Source organism: Cololabis saira, chromosome 22 (assembly GCF_033807715.1).
Source record: "Cololabis saira isolate AMF1-May2022 chromosome 22, fColSai1.1, whole genome shotgun sequence".
NCBI lineage: Eukaryota > Metazoa > Chordata > Actinopteri > Beloniformes > Belonidae > Cololabis > Cololabis saira.
The window spans coordinates 34,975,344-35,001,651 of NC_084608.1; the positions used below are offsets into that span (position 1 = coordinate 34,975,344).

Here is a 26,308-nt window from a genome sequence, read left to right on the forward strand (position 1 = left end):
TGAGAACAGGACCTTGAAAAAAATAATCGCATATTAAATCGCAATCGCAATATTGAGGAAAAAAATCGCAATTAGATTATTTTCAAAAATCGTTCAGCCCTATATATATATATATATATAGATATCTATCACTTCCATAATTTTTTTATTTTTTTATTTGCAAAACACCTAGAGTGCAACAGCTGAACAATAAAAGAGAGGAAAGAACGTGGCTGGCCCTGAGGAGGAGGTTGCTGGTTCTCCCTCCTAACTGGTGTCTCCAGTCCAGTCCTCTTTCCCTTCATAACGACACAATTGTCCAGTAGAAACTTGTGACTTGTTTCTTCTCAAGCTCATAAGACTGCAGGATCTTCTAGTTCCAGCAGAAGTGCTGAAGCATCGGCAAGATTCACTTTTCTGCTTGCCAGATGTTGAGTTTTTACTCTGGCCGTATCATCATCAAAAAAGTGAACAAGTACTTTCATAATTGTGTCCTGCTCTGGCCGGTGCTTCATCAATGTTTAATGAAAACTCTCTTTTTGAGCTTCTCTGACAGACGTTTTTTAAACTCTGGTGCTGTGCCCACACCTGTCAAGTCTCCCGTTTTGGCTGGAAACTACCGTATTTTACCCTCTTTCCCACCGTCCTCCCGTATTAGTATTTTACCGTAATTTCCCGTTTTATAATATAATAATTAAAAAAAAAGGGTTATTGTGCCTATTTCGCCTCTCGCAAGGTTAGCGGCAACAAAGGGAACAAACTCGGAACAACAAATCAGATGGATGGATGTAACGAGAGAGAAGACTTTTCTGCCAGAAAAGTGAAGACTATCTTGTAAATATATCTAAAAATGGGAGCCAGAGACACACATGAGTGACAATGACAAATTAAAAGAAAATGTTTTACTCAAGGACAATCAATTTGTATATAAACTGAAAATATTTAAAATAAATAAATGTGCTTTATTCCCCTTTGTTTTCATTTAGACTCTATTATAGGAATTGCATACAGAGGAATGTCCACAACATTTCAGTGTCAACAAAGGTACATAAAGAGCACATAATTGTAGTTTGTAAGTGATTGACAGGTAAATATTTTAAATATCTTGTAAACCTGTCTGTAAAATGTAATACTGGACCTCGGTTGAGCTGGTTGGACAGCGGGTAGCGGAAAATTTGCCTTATTTTTCTAATCCAAAACTTGACAGGTATGTGCCATGAGTATTCATATAGCTGGCATGATGATTAGAAATGGTCAGGCTCCTCAAAGCTTTTAATCAACCGCTATTGTTCTACATAGATTTACAAGCGGTTGAGCAATAGAGAAGGATTCATCATGTTCAGCAATGTCAGGTGTGGCTGCGCTGAAGAGACAGCAGCTCTATTACGGCTGATTTATGGTTCTGCGTTACACCAATGCAGAGCCGACGGCGTAGGGAACGCGGCGACCCGCACCGTACGCCGTACCCTACGGTGTAGGCTCTGCGTGGATTTAACGCGGAACCATACTGTAATTTAACCTTTAGCGGGATCTCCTTCGTGGCGAGGTACAACTTTTACCGGCGTAGGCCTACGGTAGGTTTTTAGAGCAGAGCTAAAGCACCTGCTCCCTTCTGGCCCCAGCTACCCAAACAGCTGCCGTCTCCGCCCGTTTCTTCCATCCACGCCCAGCACCATTTCATTTTCAGTCTTTTATCGGCCAAATCATCCTCTACAGACTTCATGAATTTTTTCTTCATGTTGAAGTCGGTGATACACAAGTGTTCATGTTCCTGAGGGCTAAAGCCAGCGCTCTGCGCCCTGCTGCCGTCAAAGACCCGCCCAGCTCTACTTCTGATTGGCTAGTGTTGGTTTGGTTGAGCCAGAGCTGCTTTCCTCTCATTCCATTGGTAGATGAACTCAGTTGACTCAAACTGACAGCCTATCAACACATCTTTATATGTAAACTGTTAGTTATTCATCTTTTAATTATTTTTTTTTTTAATCAGTCAAACTCTGCACGCCGAGAAAAAAAAACAAAAAAAACTCCATACGCCAGAGATCCGGCACGGTGCCGGAATACTTTAAGCCGTGAAGACGTTTCACCAACCCCACCCAGGGTGAGGGTTGAGGGTTCAACCCCACCCAGGGAGCTGGAGTCATGGGGGAACTAACACACACTCAGCGTCTACAGAGTCCCCGGCAGGAATTGAACCCAGGACCTTCTTGCTGTGAGACGCTGCACTACCAGCTGCTCCACCGTGTCCCCGAACTATTTAGTTCTTTAGTTTCAGTCTCAGACACTTTAACAGCAGCAGAAAAAGAAGGAACAAACACTCACCTGGTTCCTCTGCTGCTCCGTCCACGTCCACATGGACTCTGAACTCTGACCTTTGAATCTGTCAGGTGTTTTTCACCTGCTGCTGCTCCTCCCCCTCTTCCTCCGGCTCCTCCTCCTCCTCCTCCTCCCTGTATTTACAGGAAATCACATGACCACTGATGAGAGAGAGTTTTACAGTCTGACTCAGACACTTTATCAGCAGCAGAAGAAGAACTTGACACACGTGGAGATGACGTCACGGAGCAGATAAAACAGGGTCGACAACGACGGCTGGTGATTTTCATAGAACCTGCATCAGTTGTCAAAGAGCCACGTTTTGGATTCTGGGAGAAAGAACAAGAACAGAATCATCAGGAAAGAACCAGATGGACCTTAAATGGTTGGTTTTGCTGCTTGCAGATGTTCAGATGTTCTCCAGAGCAGAGACGGCTGCAGGAGACGGCAGAGCCAGGACTGTTCAGCTGAGCAGCCGGTATTTTCCATGTGGAGCTCCGGTCCTTCTGGACCAGAGAGGAACCACAGACACAGAAGCTGCTGCTGAGGTGACCAGCACATCTGCTGAGGTGACCAGCACATCTGCTGATGCTGGACCTCATTTGAACTCTGACACCCCCATAGAAAATCCATGGAGCAGCTGCTTCAGAAGTCCCCACGTCAGTAAAAAGAGTCCACCGGTGTGAAATGTCTTACAAATACAACTGCTCTGTGAAGCCTCAGAGGTCTGTTAAAGAACACTAGTGAACACCTGCAGTCATGGAAACCCAGCAACACCAGACAGGTCAGGGAGGAGGGGTGTGGAGAAGTTTGAAGCAGCGTTAGAGGAGAAAAGAATCTCCTGGAGCTGCTGAATCATCACCTGAAAACAGAGAGTACGGGACAAGCACAAACCCACCTGATTTACTAAAGGTTTGCGTGTGTAAAAACGTGTGCAAACTTGACAGCACCCGCAAACCAAAGTGCCAGCTGATCTACTAACAGCGTGCAAAGAGGACTGCGCCTCTCAAATGCGCAAAATAGCACACGCAATTCATTTAGTACTTTTGCCCTGATGAATAATCAATATGGGGCGTACCCGCCAGAAATCGCTAAATACTGGGAGGGGAAGATGCAAATTTGTCCATTTACCACGCGCAATGAGATTTACCAAGCCTGAAAGTTATTGCGGGGATTTTGATTGCGTCTGTATTTAATACGTTCGAAAGGAAGGTGCTAATCTCCACATGCAAAAGGAGAAATATTTTATTTGAATGTTAAATCGAGTATTATTCAGCAAAAGGTTGCCACAGGAGGCACATTCATTTTTTTTATTTGTGATAATAAATAAATCACGTGTTTTCATGGAGAAAAAAGTGTTTCTTATTGTGCGCCTATACTTGTTCTGCAGTTGTCATACCCGGTGTTGTGCCGTATTCAGCACCCCTGCCGTGAACATATAATAAAAGGCTTGCAATATTTCAGTTGATTTGTAATGAATCCAGAATGTTTGACATTTTTGTTTTTTTAATTGCATTACAGAAAATAAAGAACTTCATCACAATATTCTAATTTTCTGAGACAGTCCTGTATGTGTCCATTACCTTTGCTTTGAATAATATCTTGTATGCTTTTATTGAGTTTGCTAGTTTAAGGTAATAATAATAATTAAAGCTGCAAGCAGCGATGAACGGGCCCTCGCACTCACGTCCACCGCCCCCCATAAGCATATCAAAAATGACACCACCCACGACTCTATGTCAAACCATTCAAAAGTTATAGCAGAAAAAAGGAACCACCAATCAGAAGAAGGGGCAGGGCTAATTCAGGCCAATGAAGGTCAGGGACTCCATACAGAGTCTGATGACACCACCCACGACTCTCTATGTCAAAGCATTCAAAAGTTATGGCAGAAAATCGGGACAACCAATCAGAAGAAGGGGCGGGGCTAATTAAGGCCAACGAAGCTTAAGGACTCATTACAGAGTCCCATGACACCACCCACAACTTCCTATGTCAAACCATTCAAAAGTTATGGCAGAGAAAAGTATTCTAGGGTGCGCTGTTGAGCCGTTAGGCAACGCCCATTAATGCAAACCATGAAATATCAAATGTATCACCAGGCCTGGCTTGAATGCAAAATTTGGTGACTTTGGTGACAAAAATTGCTCACAAAAAATTCAGCATTCAGCCAGGCTCGAACTCTCAGCCTCTGGAACCAAAGACCGCAATGATCTGGCTGAGCTACATGTCAGCTTAGCTTTCGCCGTGACTTACTAGGTTATGACAGACCAAAATAGCGATAAAATATCTGGCTCCATTTTTCCTAATTTTTTTTAATATTTGTAAGGTATAAATATTAGTAAAACACTATATTTTATATCATTACTTTTTCTGTAACCATTCTACCGAGGTTCTAACCGGGCTGAGCACGGGACTATTTCTGACGTCACCACATTACAACAGCTGATCGGTCGGGGGGCGGGGCCGTCATCACCCTACTCGCCACTGATTGGTCGGGGGGCGGGGCCGTCATCACCCTACTCGCCACTGATTTGTCGGGGGGCGGGGCCGGCAGACGTTTGAATCAGGAAGCGGGAGTCAAACCATTAAAAAGTTATAGCAGAAAAAAGGGACAACCTATCAGAAGAAGGGGCGGGGCTAATTAAGGCCAACGAAGCTTAAGGACTTATTACAGAGTCCCATGACACCACCCACAACTTCCTATGTCAAACCATTCAAAAGTTATGGCAGATAAAAGTATTCTAGGGGGCGCTGTTGAGCCCCCCTAGCCCCACGCCCATTAATGCAAACCATGAAATATGAAATTTATCGCCAAGTCTGGCTTGCATGCAAAATTTGGTGACTTTTGGAGAACTATCAAATATGGACCAATCACATGAAGGGGGGGCGCGCCTTTTGGCGTCTAGCGTCGCCACGGTAACACTTTTGAAAGAGAAAAGTAATGCGTGGTGTCGCAGGATGTAGACGCACATTTTGATGTATAACACACCTGGGTGCACGTTACGGTTCGGGCTGAATTAACTGCCGAAGGAATGGCATAAATTTCGCCAAAATGACACAATTTATTCAAAATGGCCGACATCCTGTTCGGTTTCGGCCGTGGCTCCAAGAGACTTTTCTTTAAGTTGTGCCATGATACAGGTGTGTAGCGATTTTCGTGCATGTACGTCAAACCGTATTGTGGGGCTTGAGGCCCAAAGTTTTCCGGGGGGCGCTGTTGAGCCATTTTGCCACGCCCATTAATGCAAACCATGAAATATCAAATTTATCGCCAGGCCTGGCTTGCATGCCAAATTTGGTGCCTTTTGGGGAACTATCAAATATGGACCAATCAGATGAAGGGGGGGTGCGCTTGTTGGCGTCTAGCGTCGCCACGGTAACACTTTTGAAAGAGAAAAGTAATGCGTGTAGTCGCAGGATGGAGACGCACATTTTGATGTATAACACATCTGGGTTCACGATACGGTTAGGGCCGTATTAATTCTCGAAGGAATGGCATATATTGCTCCAAAATTACGCAATTAATTCAGAATGTTCAAAATGGCTGACTTCCTGTTCGGTTTCGGCCATGGCGCCAAGAGACTTTTCTTTTAGTTGCGACATGATACAGGAGTGTACCAATTTTCGTTCATGTACGTCAAACCGTATTATGGGGCTTGAGGCGCAAAGTTTTTTCTGTCTGAACCAACCAGATGAAGGGTGGGCGCGCTTTTTGGCGTCTAGCATCGCCACGGTAACACTTTTGAAAGAGAAAAGTAATGCGTGTGGTCGCAGGAGGGAGACGCACATTTTGATGTATAACACACCTGGGTGCACGTTACGGTTCGGGCTGAATTAACTGCCGAAGGAATGGCATAAATTGCGCCAAAGTGACACGATTAATTCAAAATGGCCGACTTCCTGTTCGGTTTCGGGCATGACGGCAAGAGACTTTTCTTTAAGTTGTCCCATGATACAGGTGTGTACCGATTTTTGTGCATGTACGTCAAACCGTATCGTGGGGCTTGAGGCACAAAGTTTTCAAGGGGGCGCTGTTGAGCCATTTTACCACGCCCATTAATGCAAACCATTAAATATCAAATTTTTCGCCAGGCCTGACTTGGGTGCAAAATTTGGTGACTTTTTGGGCATGTTAAGGGGGGCAAAAAGGCCATCACTTTGTCAGAAGAAAAATAATAATAAGAAGAAAAATTCCTGCAAATACAATAGGGCCTTCGCACTGAAGGTGCTCGGGCCCTAATAATAATAATAATAATAATAATAATAATAATAATAATAATTATTATTATTATTCAGCCTCACAACAACCCGTGAGGCTCATTTTTCCACATAAACAACAGTAAACAACAACTTCAGTGGACTCACGTGCTGCTTAATCAAAGCAACAAAGGACAATAATCACGTCAACAATAACATGTTGCTAAATAGGCAGTTCAGTGACTGCACACAGGAAGAAAAGTGTTTTTCTCACCGTTTGAAGAGGAAGAGCATCCTCCCGTCTTCCATGGTGGTAAAGTGGTGAATGAGCCGTCGTAGAAACTCCCACTGGCCTTTAGGTCCTCGACAGCAACAGTCCATGTTTCTGTTTCTGACATCCCGCTGAAGATGCTGACGAGCCCAGAACCCTGCAAGAGTGCTGTCACTTTAGTAAAAGTATTGGTACTAAAAACCCTCCATAACTGCACTAATAATGTTGCTACTTTACTGAGGAATCAACACACACGCCGTTATTTCCTTCATGACGTGTGTATAAGTGTAAGTGCATGTATGTATTCCTGTCTAATGTATTTATGTTCATTGGCTTTTGATTCTCCAGGAGAACAATTCACATGTGTGTGTGAATAAAGAAATAAAATGAATAAAAAATACCCAAATAAAAAATAAATTGATGCTAATGTGCTGTAATGTGATAATAATCATGACCGGTACGTTGTATTTCCAGACCAGTTGTCTCATCTTGTACATTTAATATCAGTTCTGTGTCTATCTGAACTTATTGATTCATCTATGAACTCTACATTTAATATCAGTTCTGTGTCTATCTGAACGTATTGATTCATCTATGAACTCTACATTTAATATCAGTCCTGTGTCTATCTGAACTTATTGATTCATCTATGAACTCTATTCCAGCAGTCCGGGCTCAGAGCTCTTTCCCGCCTTACGCGGTTGCTAGGCAACGAGCCCCACCGGCTGATTCCATTAGGTTTACGTTTATCAACAATACAAACATAAAATCTAAGCATAAACTCACACATTACACATTCACCCATCAAGTACACGGTTATAACTCTCCATTCTTACCTGCAAACAGCAAGAAATAAGTATTACTTATCCTCGTTACGCCGCACACGTCTTCTCTCTCAAGTGTGTTCTCGTTCTCACAGTGTAATCCCGCGAGACTTCCATTGTCCCCGAACACAGTGCAGAGCCCTCTGCTGGTGAGAGTTGGACACTGCATCAACACGTTGGTCAATAAACGAACCTTTTCCTATCAAACAGACAATTTTCAACACACTCATGAGCTTTATACTTAATGCAAGTAATATTAAACATATAAATAATAATTGATTGGAATCTTTATTTCGAACATATTAAATAAAAAAGAAAAACAATTACACAAAACATCAGAAAAGGATACAAATAAACAGTCATTAAACAAATCAAAGGGAAATAAACCTTCATGCCCGAAAAGGAGGAAGTAAAAAACTTATGAGGTCCTAACGCTTGTTTCTTTTTCAATTTTGCTTGAATACAAAATAAAAATAAATATAAATAAATATAACAGCAAGCTTTACTTTCTCAAAAAATATACTTGTTATTACATTATAAAAATATTACAGCACTTCATTACAATATTACACCTGAGCATTCTAAATATTATTATAATAAATGATAAACCAGAGCAATTATAAATAATATACATATACAACATATATTATTTATATATATATATATATATATATATATATATATATATATATATATATATATATATATATATATATATATATATATATATATATATATATATTGTGTATATATATATATATATATATATATATATATATATATATATATATATATATATATATATATATATATATATATATATACAAACACATCTTATCATAAACAATATAATCATTATTATATGTACCATTTTATATACGTACATTATGCTGAATCCCCACACAATCACTACCTCATGTCTCCTCTGCTCTGTATTTGACAAAAATCTTTTCTTTGTAGGTATTTGGTTTTGAACCTGTAGATGGAAGATAATAATGTGGGTTTATTACCGATGGCTCTGTAAGCCGCATTTTCACCACGTAACATTTACGCTGTTACACATAAAAAGCTAAATAATGAAGAGAGACGAGGTGGAGACGACAGAGCCACAACACAGAAGGACGTAAACCGTTAAAAAAGTCACATTAAAATGGGACTTCTCTGCTTCCATCAGCACACACTTTTTTCTCTAAATGTTTTTGTAAATTGAACATCCAGGTGGAACAAAATTCGGGCATTATCACAGCTTTGGAGGTTTGCTACTGTGGACACAAAATCCAAACTGTATTTATAGTCAAACATTTAATTCAATCAAATAGCCGCGTACAGTGAATAAAAGGGTGAAATTGAAATTGGACTGATTGTGATTATATTAAATAGTAATTAGGATTGTGAAATACCACTAACCTCCACTGGTCGTATGTGACGTCACCAGGTCTGGACCAAGACGGCCGCTCTGTCAGCACGTTATAGTATAGTATATTTTTATAGTATATATCATATATTATAGTACTCTGTCAGCACGTTATAGTATAGTATATTTTTATAGTATATATAATATATTATAGTACTCTGTCAGCACGTTATAGTATAGTATATTTTATAGTATATATAATATATTATAGTACTCTGTCAGCATGTTATAATATAGTATATTTTTATAGTATATATCATATATTATAGTATAACAAATTGTATTCGATAGTGTTTTTCAATAAAGGATTGCAACAGTTCGCCCTCTAGCGGTTATAAAAGGTAACTGCAGTCAGTGTAAAGTTAGAAGGTTTAAATGACAAAAGTACTTTCGGTAATTTATGAATAGTTCTGTAATTAAAAAAAGTGCAAAACTGCAATAAAAGAAAATATTGACAAGACACAAGATATGAAACATAAAACAGATCATGAAACCTAAAATAGAGAAGAATCGAGGACCGGACATGTTTAACATACTGGCTGTGTTTTAAATTAATTTGGATTATATTTAAAATCTTTAAAACTAATTACTGAAACAAAAGCACAAAAAATGTATGAAGTGTTAAGACATTTTCCCACTGATTTAGAAGACTGATATCCTTACTTACCCCTTGTATGATGGACTTTGCTGTATTATTTTACTTAAATGTCATGTATTTAATTTATTTATTATTGTTTGTACCTTATTTTCATATTATATTACTGTATAATTGTCATGGGACATTCAATCTCTACACACTTTATTCTCAGGTTTACATACTATATTATATTTATGATAGAGCTTACATCTGGTATTAAACAGGTTATTTTTGTAAAAATGATATATATTTATTTATACAAATTAGTGTATAATATAAAAAGTAAATACAGACATATAATTTATGTTTAGTTGTGGAAAGGGGGTGGGATTAAATACATTTATACTTCCTCCCACTCCTTTTCCAACATGTAACTGAAATATGTGTTTTGATGTGTTTTTTTTCTTTATGTGGTGGAATGTCCACCTGTATTTGTTTTCTTATCTTTTCTTCTTCTTTTTTTTATACATGTTGGAATAAATAAAAACGAACGAACATACAGTGTCCAATCTACTGTTCCCTTTATCAACCTCGTTTCAATTACAAATGTATTTGTATGGAATGTAGATTTACCATGTTTGTTTTAGAATGAACCTTTGACACAAATAAAAGAATTAAGAAAAAAACCCAAACCTGCTGTGAGAAGCAACACAAAACCACAGTTTCACGGTTAAAGGAGTCTCTTTTTTCTCTTTTTTAAGGGTTTTCCTCGAGGTGACAGTTCCGGTTATAGTATAATAAAGTTATAGTATAATATAGTTTATTTTTATAGTATATATTATGTAATAAACCGAGTTCTATGGTGTTTTTTTCAATAAAGGATTGCAACAGTTCGCCCTCTAGCGGTTATACAAGGTAACTGCAGTCAGTGTAAAATTAGAAGGATTAAATGACAAAAGTACATCCTGTTATTCCTTTCAAAATAAATCCACAATAAACAGTAAGAGGCACGACGACAAGTCTGATTCTTGGGGGAAAATAGTGCAAAAACAATCTTCATCTGTCTTCTGTCAATAATTAATGTAATTACAGTCGGTAACTTATGAATAGTTCTGTAATTAAAATGAATTACAGACGATAATGTCGTTAAATGGAAGAAAGCTGTAGTTTCTAGTGTCACCACCAGAGGGCGGTCTGTTCTCATCATCGCAAAAACAGTCATCAAACTTTCTGCAGAAGAATAAAAAAAAAGCTACTTATTTACTTTATTTTTTAAACACTTTAAACAAAAACAGCGGAGCAAAGTGCAAACCTGCAATAAAAGACAATATTGACAAGACACAAGATATGAAACATAAAACAGATCATGAAACCTAAAATAGAGAAGAATCGAGGACCGGACATGTTTAACATACCGGCTGTGATTTAAATTAATTTGGATTATATTTAAAATCTTTAAAACTAATAACTGAAACAAAAGCACAAAAAATTTATGAAGTGTTAAGACATTTTCCCACTGATTTAGAAGACTGATATCCTTACTTACCCCTTGTAAATGACCTTTAATATGATCATTTCTGTAAATATGTTTTTGTGTTTGTTTTGCTCATTGGCGTTGTTTGGAGCCAGGCTTTTATTTTGTTTTTTTTTTATTAAGACGAATATTTAGTGCTTTTATTTTGAAGGCGTCTCGCCGAGAACTTCAGCGCATATTTAACGGTAAAGTTTAACAGCTGTTGAAACATTTTCTACAAGACTAAACTAGTGTCGGGAGTGCTAAAGTGAAGCCTAACCGACACAAAAAGCACCTGGCTGATAAGGGGCACAAGGTTTGTTTTATTTGTACATTTTATACAGTATTTATGTATATATTAAGTTTGGTTGTCATGGTTACTTTTATTTATTTACTGTCAGTTAACGGGTTTGCCGACCCAGCGAGCTGCTGTGTCGGCCTGTATTTGAGTTGGATGAAACAATGTATGTATATAGTGAGATTAACTTTGTTTTATTTTATTCCTTCATAGCTCTTATGGTGTGTTTGAGGTGATTTTATATTGAAGGAATAAAAACATCTATGAACCATCAGTTAGAGAGTCAACCGTCATCAGTCGGGGATGCTACAGTAAGAGCTTCACCTCATCCCTCACATCACGCCGCGGATCAAGGACAACTGCAGAGGGACCTGATGTGATGGTCAAGGATTGTGGTACCTCTTCACAACATGGAAGCATCAGCAAAGACGCCTCTAGACGACAGAGACTCTGAACAGATGAAGGATAAGGATACTGCAGAGGAGGATCTTCGTCGCTCTGGTCGCTTACGGATTCCCACGGAAAAGATGCTTGCATATCATGAGGAGGAGGCTCACAAAAAGGAGAAAAGGTTGACCCACGTGTATGAACAATGGAAAGTTCAGGCACGTAAGGCTAGAGAAAAGTTAAAGTCAGACATTCCTGAAAGTGACATTGCAAATCTTATAGACACACTTGAAGAAGAGAAAAACTGTGTTATAAACCAGTACATAGAAATCAGAGCTCACCTCACTCCATCTAATGAGACAAGACGTCGTATTGATGCCTGTGAGGCAGTGACAAGGGACATTGTTAAAATTGCCTTTGAAAGGATATCTGGCATAGATGGAGAATTTGATAGTGAAGCAGTAAGGCAACGTCTTCATGAGCTTCTTAACAGAGACTATGCTCACTCCATCTATGGATCCACAGCTGCACCTCCAAGTCAACACTCAAGTAAAGGTTCCAGTCAATACTCTGTCATAGTAGCAAAACGAGCAGATGCTGCAGCAGAATTAGCAGCAAAGGAGGCAGAGTATGAAGTGTTACTAAAAGAGGAGAAACAAAAAGAAAAGATTCAACTCTTGGAGGAGCAACAAAGAAAGGAACTTGAGGCTCAAAAACGTGAGTTGGAAAGAATAAAGGCAGAAAAGGACATTAAAGCTGCACGAGCAAGGTTCACAACTTATGATCAGGAAGTAATACAGGAGGCAAGTGTTAATTTGGCTGATCAGATGAGAACAAGAGAACATCAGTATGTGTATCCTCCTCCTTCAGCTCTCATACAGCAGCCCACTGACATTACAGTAACAGCATCACCTGCAAGGACAGATGTAAGTTATCTGGCTCAAGCAGTCCAAGATAGCATAGCTCTGAACAGGCTCCCAGTGCCAGAACCGTCCGTATTTACTGGTGATCCTATTCAGTTCATTGAGTGGAAGGCTTCCTTCACATCCCTCATAGACAAAAGGAACATTGCATCAGCTGACAAATTGCATTATTTGAAAAAATATGTAGCAGGTCCAGCTCGAAAGACACTTGATGGCATATTTTTTAGAAATGATGATGAAGCCTATAAAGATGGATGGAACCGTCTCAACCACAGGTACGGTCAGCCGTTTGTTGTACAAAAAGCATTCAGGGAAAAACTAGCAAACTGGCCAAAGATCCAACCCAGAGATGCTGAGGGACTCAGAGCATTTGCTGATTTCTTACACTCATGTATGGAAGCCATGCCTTATGTTAAAGGTCTGAACATTTTGAATGATTGTGAAGAAAACCAGAAATTGGTTCAAAAGCTACCAGATTGGGCAGCATCACAGTGGAACCGCAAAGTCACTCAAGTCATGAGAGAAGACCAAGAGTTTCCCAGTTTCCAGGAGTTTGTCTTCTTCATTGTAAATGAGGCAGAAATTGCATGTAATCCTATTACTTCATTCCATGCTCTCCACTCATCAGAGGCTAACTCATCACGTCATCTGAAGGAAAATAGATGTAAATCCAGTGTTTATCATACACAGACAGTTACAGACACTGAAACACAAGGACAGTTGAAAACAAGTTTAAAGCCACCATGTGTGTTTTGTCAAGACGATAAACATCAACTTCATCACTGTCCTGAGTTTAAAGGCAAAGCTCTGGAGGAACGACGGAAATATGTGAGAGAAAATAAACTTTGTTATGGCTGCCTGAGGATGGGCCATAATGCCAAAGACTGCCGCAATAGACATACATGTGACAAATGTAAAGCAAGACATCCTACGCTTCTCCACGATGACACCTACACCAAAGTCAAGCCCACGTCAGTCTCAAATCAAAGTACCACAGAGGAAACAGCAACCACGTTGGCTCTCGGTGTGACAACGAAGGAGCCATCTACCAACACTTCAATGATAACGCCAGTGTGGGTTTCTTCTGTCAGCAATCCAGGTACAGAAAGACTTGTTTATGCGCTGCTTGATACCCAAAGCGATACAGTCTTCATTGACCAAGAAGTCAGCAATAGTTTACAGACTGAAACACATCCTGTAAGACTGAAACTAACGACCATGACAAGAAAGGATACATTAATGCATAGTCAAAGAGTGTCAGGTTTGAGAGTGAGAGGTTACAGCTCAGCTATCCACATTGATCTCCCTCCTGCTTACACCAAGAACTGTATACCAGTGAATCGAACACACATTCCTACCTGTGACACGGCACGGAACTGGAATCATCTCATCAAAATAGCAGATGAAATCCCACCACAGTTGGAATGTGAAGTCGGTCTGCTGATCGGCTACAATTGCTCAAGGGCACTGGCACCACGGCAGGTAATTCTTGGAGGAGATAGTGAACCATATGCAGTTCAGACGGATTTGGGGTGGACTATTGTAGGCTGTTCATCACCTCACCAAAACTCACCAAGCATCACCAACATGTGCCACAGAGCTTCTGTCAGAGAGCTTCCTCCGGTGACCACAGCTGAAGCACTCAGGGTTCTCGAGTCTGACTTTAAGGATGCTAATAAGGACGGAAAGACTGTGTCTCATGATGACATCCGCTTCCTGGATGTGTTAAAGAAAGAGATACCTCCAGCTACGGATGTTAGCGCAGAAATACGGATTGGAGATCCTGAAGTTAAGAGGATTCAGACTCTAAATGCACAGACACGGGAACAGTCAAGTCTCTCAGACCGCCTGTCAAAGTTTTCTTCATGGTCAAAGGCAACTCAGGCTGTCGCTCGTCTCATTCGTCGGGTCAGGAATGATAAGTCGACAGACCACAGCACCATGCAAGAACGAGAAGACGCGTGCTGCATCATCATAAGAGACTTACAGAGACACGCATATCCAGAAGAGATAAAGTTGCTCAGTAAGGTAACTCAACTTCCCTCTCAGAGTAAACTGTTTAGGTTGGATGCCTTTATTGATCAAGATGGACTCCTCAAGGTGGGAGGAAGACTAAAAAATGCATCGCTCCCTACCTCACTGAAGCATCCGGTAATTATACCAAAGAGTCATCCCATCACCAAAGCAATAATTGCTCACTGTCACGAGAAGGTCAAACATCAAGGAAAAGGCTCGACTATTAATGAGATCAGATCAAACGGATTTTGGATTCCAGGAATCAACAGAGCTGTGGCAACGCATCTACATCAATGTGTTACATGTCGAAAACTCAGAAGGCTCACAGAGGAACAGCGAATGGCGGATTTGCCGTCTGAACGTGTGGATCCATCACCACCTTTCACCTATTGTGGAATGGACTGTTTCAGCCCGTTTTTCACCAAACAAGGACGTAAGGTACAAAAGAGATACGGACTGCTTTTTACCTGCCTTTGCTGTCGAGCTATTCACATTGAAATGTTAGACGACATGTCAACAGATGCCTTCATAAACGGACTTCGTTGTTTCATTGCTATAAGAGGAGCAGTACGAGACATAAAATGTGACCAAGGAATGAACTTCGTTGGAGCTAAAAACTAACTGAATGAAGCTCTCAAGCAAGTGGATGCTGATCGTCTGACTACGTTTTTGGCTGAGAAACAATGTGACTTTAGCATGAACGCTCCACGTGCAAGCTATGCTGGAGGCGTATGGGAGAGACAGATCCGAACGGTGAAGAATGTTCTTCGTTCTACTCTCTCATCCTCATCAGGCAGGCTGGACGATGCCTCTCTACGGACATTCTTTTATGAGGCAGCAGTTCACTCCGCAACCATATCTTTTGTAGTATAATTAGTTAATGGACATTTTTTAATCAGTCGCTAAAATTAAAGGTCACGTAGTTTAGAAATCATTCGTGCTTTATATCAAATATGATGATAAAGGGATGAAAACCAGTAATGATTTGGTGGGAGTGTAAATGACCTTTAATATGATCATTTCTGTAAATATGTTTTTGTGTTTGTTTTGCTCATTGGCGTTGTTTGGAGCCAGGCTTTTATTTTGTTTTTTTTTTTTTAAGACGAATATTTAGTGCTTTTATTTTGAAGGCGTCTCGCCGAGAACTTCAGCGCATATTTAACGGTAAAGTTTAACAGCTGTTGAAACATTTTCTACAAGACTAAACTAGTGTCGGGAGTGCTAAAGTGAAGCCTAACCGACACAAAAAGCACCTGGCTGATAAGGGGCACAAGGTTTGTTTTATTTGTACATTTTATACAGTATTTATGTATATATTAAGTTTGGTTGTCATGGTTACTTTTATTTATTTACTGTCAGTTAACGGGTTTGCCGACCCAGCGAGCTGCTGTGTCGGCCTGTATTTGAGTTGGATGAAACAATGTATGTATATAGTGAGATTAACTTTGTTTTATTTTATTCCTTCATAGCTCTTATGGTGTGTTTGAGGTGATTTTATATTGAAGGAATAAAAACATCTATGAACCATCAGTTAGAGAGTCAACCGTCATCAGTCGGGGATGCTACACCCCTTGTACGATGGACTTTGCTGTATTATTTTACTTAAATGTCATGTATTTAATTTATTTATTATTGTTTGTACCTTATTTTCATGTTATATTACTGTATAATTGTCATGGGACATTCAATCTCTACACACTTTATTCTCAGGTTTACATAATATATTATATTTATGATAGGGCTTACATCTGGTATTAAACAGGTTATTTTTGTAAAAATGATATATATTTATTTATACAAATTAGTGTATAGTATAAAAAGTAAATACAGACATATCATTTATGTTTAGTTGTGGAAAGGGGGTGGGATTAAATACATTTATACTTCCTCCCACTCCTTTTCCAACATGTAACTGAAATATGTGTTTTGATGTGTTTTTTTTCTTTATGTGGTGGAATGTCCACCTGTATTTGTTTTCTTATCTTTTCTTCTTCTTTTTTTATACATGTTGAAATAAATAAAAACCAACGAACATACAGTGTCCAATCTACTGTTCCCTTTATCAACCTCGTTTCAATTACAAATGTATTTGTATGGAATGTAGATTTACCATGTTTGTTTTAGAATGAACCTTTGACACAAATAAAAGAATTAAGAAAAAAACCCAAACCTGCTGTGAGAAGCAACACAAAACCACAGTTTCACGGTTAAAGGAGTCTCTTTTTTCTCTTTTTTAAGGGTCTTCCTCGAGGTGACAGTTCCGGTTTTATTATAATAAAGTTATAGTATAATATAGTTTATTTTTATAGTATATATTATGTAATAAACCGAGTTCTATGGTGTTTTTTCAATAAAGGATTGCAACAGTTCGCCCTCTAGCGGTTATACAAGGTAACTGCAGTCAGTGTAAAGTTAGAAGGTTTAAATGACAAAAGTACTTCCTGTTATTCCTTTCAAAATAAATCCACAATAAACAGTTAAAAAGTCAAAACGAGTTTGTTTCGAGGAGAAATTAGTGCAAGAACAATCTTCATCCGTTTTCTGTCATTAATTAATGTAATTATAGTCGGTAATTTATGAATAGTTCTGTAATTAAAATGAATTACAGACGATAATGTCGTTAAATAGAAGAAAACGGTAGTTTCTAGTGTCACCACCAGAGGGCGGTCTGTTCTCATCATCGCAACAACAGTCATCAAACTTTCTGCAGAAGAATAAAAAAAAACTACGGATTTACTTTATTTTTTAGCACGTTAACCAAAAACAGCAGACCAAAGTGCAAAACTGCAATAAAAGACAAGATTGACAAGACACAAGATATGAAACATAAAACAGATCATGAAACCTAAAATAGAGAAGAATCGGGGCCTCTTTAGCACTCAGGCTGACATGTTTTATTTAAATAAATCTTTATTAACAAGGATTACAAATACAGTGTAAAGATTTTTTTTTTTTTTTTTTGAAATAAAGAAGTGAAAAAAAAAAAAAAAAAAAGTTCTGTAACCTCCTTCCGGTTTTGGGTTAAGATTTTTTTTTTTTTTTTTTTTTTTCCTTTTTTTTTTTTTTTAGTGAACAGAATTTTAAACAAGAAAAACACACTTTATACAAAACTACTAGTAGAGGAAATATAAGAAAAAAGAACATCCAGGGGGTCTTATGAACAAGAGACATATAAACAAAAATAAGAGACAAGTAAAGTCAATACAAAGGAACTGTAAGGCATTTCAAAGCAAATAGCATCAACATTTCGGAAAGAGACTTAAAATAAAAGATACTTTGATATATCGGTTACTAATTTTTTTGCAGAGTTATTTGACTTAATATTTTTTAAAGAAAGAAAAAAACTTTTGAAATGATTTATAAAAAAATGGAAAGAGGGCTTCATTTTTCTCCACTTACAACAGTGTATGTGGTATTTAGCCAGTAAAAGAATGACATTAACTAAGAAGGACAGTGATTTGTCAATAGTATCTATATAAAAAATAATGTTAACGATTTCTAAATTTGGAATGTCATTCATTTTTAAAGATAGCCAATTTCTAATTTCTTGCCAAAAATTTTTTGAGACAGGACACGATAAAAACATGTGATCAAGTGATTCTTCCGATTCATTGCAAAAAACACAGGGGTCAACTTCAAATTTAAATCTACGTCTCAAAAATTCAGCGGTTGGATAAATTTTGTTAATCAATTTAAAATGAGTTTCCTTGACTTTGGGGGGAATGGGCCATTTGATATAGTTTGAGTGGCTTTTTCTAATGTAGACACACTTAAAGACTGTGAAGTGTCAGAATATAAACCTCTGTGATAGTCGTTAAATGATCTCGACTTAAAGACAGCACTTATAAACTTGTTGTTACATTTCTTATCCAATAACCCATAATCCTCAATAACTAACACGGGAAGGGCTGTCTCAATATCTCCATACATTAGAGCACTTTTAATCAAATGAATAAGTGGCAGGGGAATGGCTTTACAAACCTTCATAAATTCTGCATGACAATTTAAACCATATTTGGTCAAGAAGGAAGCAAAATCAATGACATTCCCAATATCATCTAGTAGATCAGTGACAAAAAATATCCCCTTCTCAAACCAGCTTTGTTTAAACAAAGATCTTCTATTAGATAGTATTACTCTATTGTTCCATAGAGTTGATCTATGGGGTGAAAAATTATGATTGAACAGCATTTTCCAGAAATTGAGAATCTGCTTGTGGAAATTTGACAATTTAACAGAAATCTTGCCCACTTCAAAATCACATTTTAGGAGAAACTCTAATCCACCTATTTTACTAAACAAGGACCTGGGGATATGGAACCATAGAGAGTCAGGCTGAGACAGACAAGCCTTGATCCAGTTAATCCTAAATGTACCAACCATTGCCTCGAAGTCCAGCGCTTTCACACCACCTCTTTCATAATCTTTAACAAGTTGTGACCTTCTAAGATAATGGGTTTTATTCCTCCACAAAAATTGGAAAATTACAGAGTTTGCTTTTTTTATATTTTTGGAAGAAACATACAAGGAGTGGCATGGATATATCAATCTAGAGATTCCCTCTGCCTTAGACAGAATAATTCTGCCAAATATTGTAAGGTCTCTTGTTAGCCAACGGCTGAGGGATTTCTTCACATCAGTAATACGGCTGGATACATTTACATCTTCACGTCTAATAAGATTTTTTGATATGGTTATTCCTAAATATTTCACCTCAGATACGACATTAATTTGTTCTATAATGGAGTCAGGACATTCATGAATAGGGAGTAATTCACATTTTTTGATATTTAGAGACAGACCTGAAGCATTAGAGAAAAAAGAGATTTTGTTTAATATTCTTCCCACCATTGATTTGTTTTTTAAGAAAATGGATGTGTCGTCCGCAAATTGACTCAATTTAAACTCTTTGTTAAGAATGGTAATACCTTCTATTTCTGGGGATTGTTGAACTAGGATAGTTAGCAATTGAGTTGCCAAAATGAAAAGCTTTGGGGATATAGGACAGCCTTGTGGAATACCTCGCGATACCATAAACCTAGGCGTCATACCAGGATTAAGAGAAACGCAACTGCTTATATCCGTATAAAACATTTGAACAATATTACAAAAGTTTTTACCAAAGCCCAGAAAGCTTAAAGCTTCCAAAAGAAAGGGATGTTCCACGCTATCAAAAGCCTTATAAAAATCTAGAAAGAGCACTAAGCTTTCAGAATCAATATAATTACTATAATCCAGCATATCAAGTATCAACCTCGTGTGATTATGTATATTTCTGCCTTTTATGAAAGCCGACTGGCATTCATCAACAAGTTTAGTTATGCCACAATCCAGGCGGCTTGAGTATACATGAGCTAACATCTTATAATCATTACACAAAAGTGTAATTGGCCTCCAATTTTCAAGTGAGAGTTTATTTTTGTTGGGCTTTGGCAATAGGGTAATGAGTCCCCGTTTCATTGTAGGGGATAAATGACCATTTGCAATACATTCTGTCAGGGCATTAAACAACATCATTCTAATATCAGTCCAAAAAAAAATAAAAAACTCAACAGTTAACCCATCCAAACCAGGTGATTTTCCCTTTGACATCTGTTTGATCGCATTATCCAATTCTTCAATTTTTAGATCCTCTTCCATAATTTGCATAAAATCATCATCCAACTTCTTTCCATGTGTCTGGATCATTCCAAAAAATAAAGACTTGCTCTCCTCTGAAAATCTTGATGTGTATAAATTTTCATAAAAGGCTTTTATTTCTTCATTTATTGTTTCTTGACTCTCTATATTAACATCATTGATAATTAACTTTTGAATCCTTTTTTTAGTCTGTCTTTGTTTTTCCAGGCTGAAGAAGTAGGAGGAATTTTTTTCACCCTCTTCAATCCAGCGGGCTCTTGAGCGAATATACGCCCCTTTTGCTCTTTCTAAATATAAGTTATCCAATTCAACTTGAAGCTTGTTTAGTTGGAGATGCTCTTCTACAGTTAAGTTGTCATTATTTCCTAATTTATTGATTTCACTAATAATACGATGTTGTCTCTGTTTTTTAATTTGGTTGAGGTGTTTACTTAATCTAACAGCAGACTCTTTGATTTTAAACTTAAACCACTCCCACTTGCTTAAAGGTGATAAATCCAAATCAGAGATCTCTCTAACCATTATTTTCACTTCCTTACAAAACTCAGTATTTTCCAGTAAACTGTTATTAAACTTCCACACGGAGATGGCTCTCGACTCAATCCTTTGATATTGTAAACACAAGGTAACCATACAATGATCAGTCAGAGGTGATGCAGAAATTTCACAATTAGAGACGTCACTGATGAGGTTGTTGGAGATTAACCAGTAATCTAATCTTGAACACTGACCGTTTGAAGCTGAGTTGAACCATGTAAATTGTGAGGTGTACGGGTGCTTTACTCTCCAGTAATCAACTAGATTTAGCTGCGATGTAAATTCAGCTATGGTTTCATCATAATTATGACTTTGCCTTTTAGGTGGAATACGATCTAAACAAAGATCAGGTGCCAAATTGAAATCGCCCCCAATTACAATTTTCTCAGTAGAATATGAAACTTTCCATCTCTCAATCAGCCTTTTCAAAGAGGAAAAGAAACTTTTGTTCAATGTTTTTTGATTATAACCATAAACATTTATCAAAATATATGAGACATCGTTAAGTTCTATCACAACCATTAACCAATGTCCTTTTGTGTCACTCATATGGTCAATTACTGTCCCAGGAAATCTATTTAGCAGAATCATCACACCAGCTGAATGTGACGTCCCATGACTGAAAAAAACAGAGTCCCCCCACTGTTGTTTCCAAAATTTAACGTCAGTCTCTGCAGAATGAGTTTCCTGCAAAAAAACAAGATGTGTCTTTTGCTCTTTACAAAAAAGAAAAGTCGCCTTACGTTTAACACTGTTTTTTAACCCCCTGGAGTTCAAAGAAAGAAAAGATAACATTTGCCAAACTAAGGAAGTCCTTAGAAATGCGCCAGTAACCTGATGGCAGGACTGAATTAAGATTGTCCTTGTAAACATTACAACATTATGCAACTGTGCAACAAATCCCTGCAACGGCATTTAAAAAACAACAAAAAACAACAAACTGAACGTTTGATTTAAAGCTCACTTACAGCATATCTTTCAGCTTTAAGCAGATAAAGACGGACCATCATAATGTCCGTGTTCAATCAGGGTCAACCCGCCTGTTGTCAATCAGAGCGTATCCCTCCTTCAGAAATGCTCTTTTTCCTTTTTTCCGGGCTTCTTGCACCAACGGCCAGAGTTTAGCTCGAGCCACCCGGTCCTCGCTGGAGAAGTCTTCTTTGAAGCGGATGTGCATCTCACTGCAGACTCTTGCATCACGAGACTTTTTCCACACTTCATCCCGAATATTTCTCATGCCAAACTGGATGATGATTGCCCTGGGAGTGTTGTTTGATGTTGCCGGATCATTTCATTTTCCCAGGCGATGAACGGTGTCGACAGAGTCCCGAAGTCGATCCACTGACAGCGGCACCACCCTCGTCAGGATCCCTATGACGGTTTCTCTCGTATTTTCTCCCTCTTTTTCAGTCAGCCTGGTGAGTCTCAGGTTCCACCTTCTTTTATAGCGAGCGTGCTCATCACATGCATTTCTGAGGGTTTTATTTACCTTCTGTAGATCGTCAACTTGCTTCTGCAGCACGGCAATATTCTGCTTATTCTCATTTATAGCCGCTGCGTTCATCTCAATCTTCTTCTCAATGTTCTTTAGGAGCGCGGTTTGACCATCCACCTTGCAGGTTAAAGCTTGGATTGCGTGCAGGATGGCAGCGCTGTCACTCGGTTCATCATTTTTCTTACCATTACCACGTGGTTTTTTTGGATTTGGACCCTTAATTGGAGTGTGGCTCAGGTTGATTTTACTGCTTTTAGGGCTTGAATCCCTCACCATCTCTTCAATATCGCTTTCGTCACAAACTTCATCCCGCAGGACTTGCAGGCTGTAGCCGTGGTCAGTCATACTTGCAGGTGCACACTTTACAAATCTTTAAATAGACTTCTACAAGAGCCCAAAAACAGACCCAAAGTAGATCGACTACTCAATTAAGTGGCTTATCTCACTAAAAGAAAAGTTGTTGCACTGAAAAGTTAACAATTTAAGGACAACAAAATATTTTTAAGACGAGCCTGCTAAAGGTGCGACCGCTCAGTCCGCCATCTTTGATCCTCTCAATACAGTGTAAAGATGTGAACGTCCAGTGAACAGTAAACAGGTGGAACAGAGAACAGAAGAGCCAGGGGTTACAGTGGATTATATACAAACTTTGGAGAGGCTGCAAATATTCACAGTCTTAATCGCCTTTTGATTAGAACAATCAATAAGTGATTTAAAATACATTTACATTTCCTTCTGAAACACAACAAAACAAGGGTTTTTGTAAATGAATTTACTTTTATGTATAAACATTTTTGCCAAAATTAAAAATAGATTAATTAAAAAGTAACATGTTTCTTCTTCTCTAAGACATAACAGAAAACCAAACACAACATTTTCCCAAAACAAAGAAAAACCTTGGGTGAGATGATCAATAATAATCTACCGGGTTCTGCCCAAAATGTTTTAGTGTAAGAACAAAACCAAAACATGTAAAACAGTTTCTGGATAAAGAACAAAATGAGCAGTTTGTATTAATGTTTTTTTTTATTTCTGCATATAATGACTGGCCGGGTAAAATGTATGGATCATTTTGAAGGAAACCTCCTTAACCTTGTTAACAATTAAACATTTATGAGGGAGCATCCACACTTTCTTCCTGTTAATATTTTTAATAAATTGATTCCAATAAGCAGTAACATAATGTCTCTTTGGAATAGAGCTCGTATGTTCCTGTTAGTATTTCAGGTTTTAATGAGAAACAGATTTTTCCTGTGGAGAGTTAATTGAACTGGGGAGAGAAACGTTTGTAAAAAGACTTACTCATAAATTAGAGTTCAATTCCTTATATCCTTGATTTGGACAAAGGATTGTTATTGTTGATTACCTATGGGTGGATTTGTCCTTTGTTGTCTTTTTAACAGAAATGTGTTCATTTTTTATAAAAATACAACCTTGTATGAACTTTAAAATGTAGCCATCCTGAAACTAAGAGACACCTTTGTTTTTTTCTGCTTTTCTTTTCATCACTAGATATGTATGACGGCCAGCTGGCCTGATGTTTCCTTTTCTAGTTCTAAGATGTTTGGATATGTGGATACATGAACTTTGTATTTTATTTTACACCAGGTGTTTTGAATTGATGTTTTTCTTTTCTATACCATGTAAACCCTGGGGAGGCTGAAAATGGGGCGTCTTCTGTTTCCACATTTATTCTGAAGAGCAAAATGTGCTGGAAACGTCACGTGTGATGTGCTAAATAAATCTGCACTGGGAGCAAAAGTGTGCGTCTCCTCTCTGGTTTTTTCCTGGATCTCTGCTCTGAGACCAGAACCTGTTCAGATATTGGATGTGACACCTATTTTACCCTTTCAACAAACATCCACAATGTCACATTTTTCCATAAACTATTCCAGTTTAGTGTTAGAGGGCGAGGGCTGCCCTGGAGGCATCTATCAATTATATTATCTAAGGTTAAATTACAATAATAATAACATTCTATTTTCTATCCAGTCAAGTAGACGATCATGTTCTGGTTTAGAATTGTATCCATAAATGTTAGCAGTAATAAAGTCATGTTATTAAGTGTAACTAGCAGTAAAGTGTAATGACATGGCTGTCCCAGTCTGCATGCAGGAATCTCCAGTAAAGACATTTTTATCTGTGCTGGTTCCAGCAGACGCTCAGAACTGGGAGAAAACCACATGTCATTACCCGTGGTGACCTCCAAACATTTACATCTGCAGATAAGGAATGAGATTCCTGAAAGAAACAAAGATCTGTTGGAAGTTGTTTGGAAAATAAAAACAAGGCTTTACGCTTACAATTCTGTCTTAAGGCTGTGATTTAAATTAATTTGGATTATATTTAAAATCTTTAAAACTAATAACTGAAACAAAAGCACAAAAAATGTATGAAGTGTTAAGACATTTTCCCACTGATTTAGAAGACTGATATCCTTACTTACCCCTTGTATGATGGACTTTGCTGTATTATTTTACTTAAATGTCATGTATTTAATTTATTTATTATTGTTTGTACCTTATTTTCATGTCATATTACTGTATAATAGTCATGGGACATTCAATCTCTACACACTTTATTCTCAGGTTTACATACTATATTATATTTATGATAGAGCTTACATCTGGTATTAAACAGGTTATTTTTGTAAAAATGATATATATTTATTTATACAAATTAGTGTATAGTATAAAAAGTAAATACAGACATATCATTTATGTTTAGTTGTGGAAAGGGGGTGGGATTAAATACATTTATACTTCCTCCCACTCCTTTTCCAACATGTAACTGAAATATGTGTTTTGATGTGTTTTTTTTCTTTATGTGGTGGAATGTCCACCTGTATTTGTTTTCTTATCTTTTCTTCTTCTTTTTTTATACATGTTGAAATAAATAAAAACGAACGAACATACAGTGTCCAATCTACTGTTCCCTTTATCAACCTCGTTTCAATTACAAATGTATTTGTATGGAATGTAGATTTACCATGTTTGTTTTAGAATGAACCTTTGACACAAATAAAAGAATTAAGAAAAAACCCAAACCTGCTGTGAGAAGCAACACAAAACCACAGTTTCACGGTTAAAGGAGTCTCTTTTTTCTCTTTTTTAAGGGTTTTCCTCGAGGTGACAGTTCCGGTTATAGTATAATAAAGTTATAGTATAATATAGTTTATTTTTATAGTATATATTATGTAATAAACCGAGTTCTATGGTGTTTTTTCAATAAAGGATTGCAACAGTTCGCCCTCTAGCGGTTATACAAGGTAACTGCAGTCAGTGTAAAGTTAGAAGGTTTAAATGACAAAAGTACTTCCTGTTATTCCTTTCAAAATAAATCCACAATAAACAGTTAAAAAGTCAAAACGAGTTTGTTTCGAGGAGAAATTAGTGCAAGAACAATCTTCATCCGTTTTCTGTCATTAATTAATGTAATTACAGTCGGTAATGTATGAATAGTTCTGTAATTAAAATGAATTACAGACGATAATGTCGTTAAATAGAAGAAAACGGTAGTTTCTGGTGTCACCACCAGAGGGCGGTCTGTTCTCATCATCGCAACAACAGTCATCAAACTTTCTGCAGAAGAATAAAAAAAAACTACGGATTTACTTTATTTTTTAGCACGTTAACCAAAAACAGCAGAACAAAGTGCAAAACTGCAATAAAAGACAATATTGACAAGACACAAGATATGAAACATAAAACAGATCATGAAACCTAAAATAGAGAAGAATCGAGGACGGACATGTTTCATTTAAATAAATCTTTATTAACAAGGATTACAATATCCAGTGTAAAGATGTGAACGTCCAGTGAACAGTAAACAGGTGGAACAGAGAACAGAAGAGCCAGGGGTTACAGTGGATTATATACAAACTTTGGAGAGGCTGCAAATATTCACAGTCTTAATCGCCTT

At 37.7% G+C, this 26,308-nt stretch overlaps 1 long non-coding RNA gene and 1 pseudogene across 1 annotated transcript in view; both read right to left on the reverse strand.

Moving 5' to 3' along the window:
• The window catches only part of LOC133423162 (uncharacterized), a 31,846-nt gene extending 29,472 nt beyond the window's left edge, over nucleotides 1–2,374 (reverse strand). Inside the window, exon 1 of the long non-coding RNA XR_009770805.1 lies at nucleotides 2,299–2,374. This is a non-coding gene — a long non-coding RNA (uncharacterized LOC133423162). The remainder of the gene's footprint in view (nucleotides 1–2,298) is intronic.
• LOC133423115 (NACHT, LRR and PYD domains-containing protein 12-like) overlaps nucleotides 1–26,308 on the reverse strand; it is a 464,316-nt pseudogene that overhangs the window by 37,954 nt on the left and 400,054 nt on the right.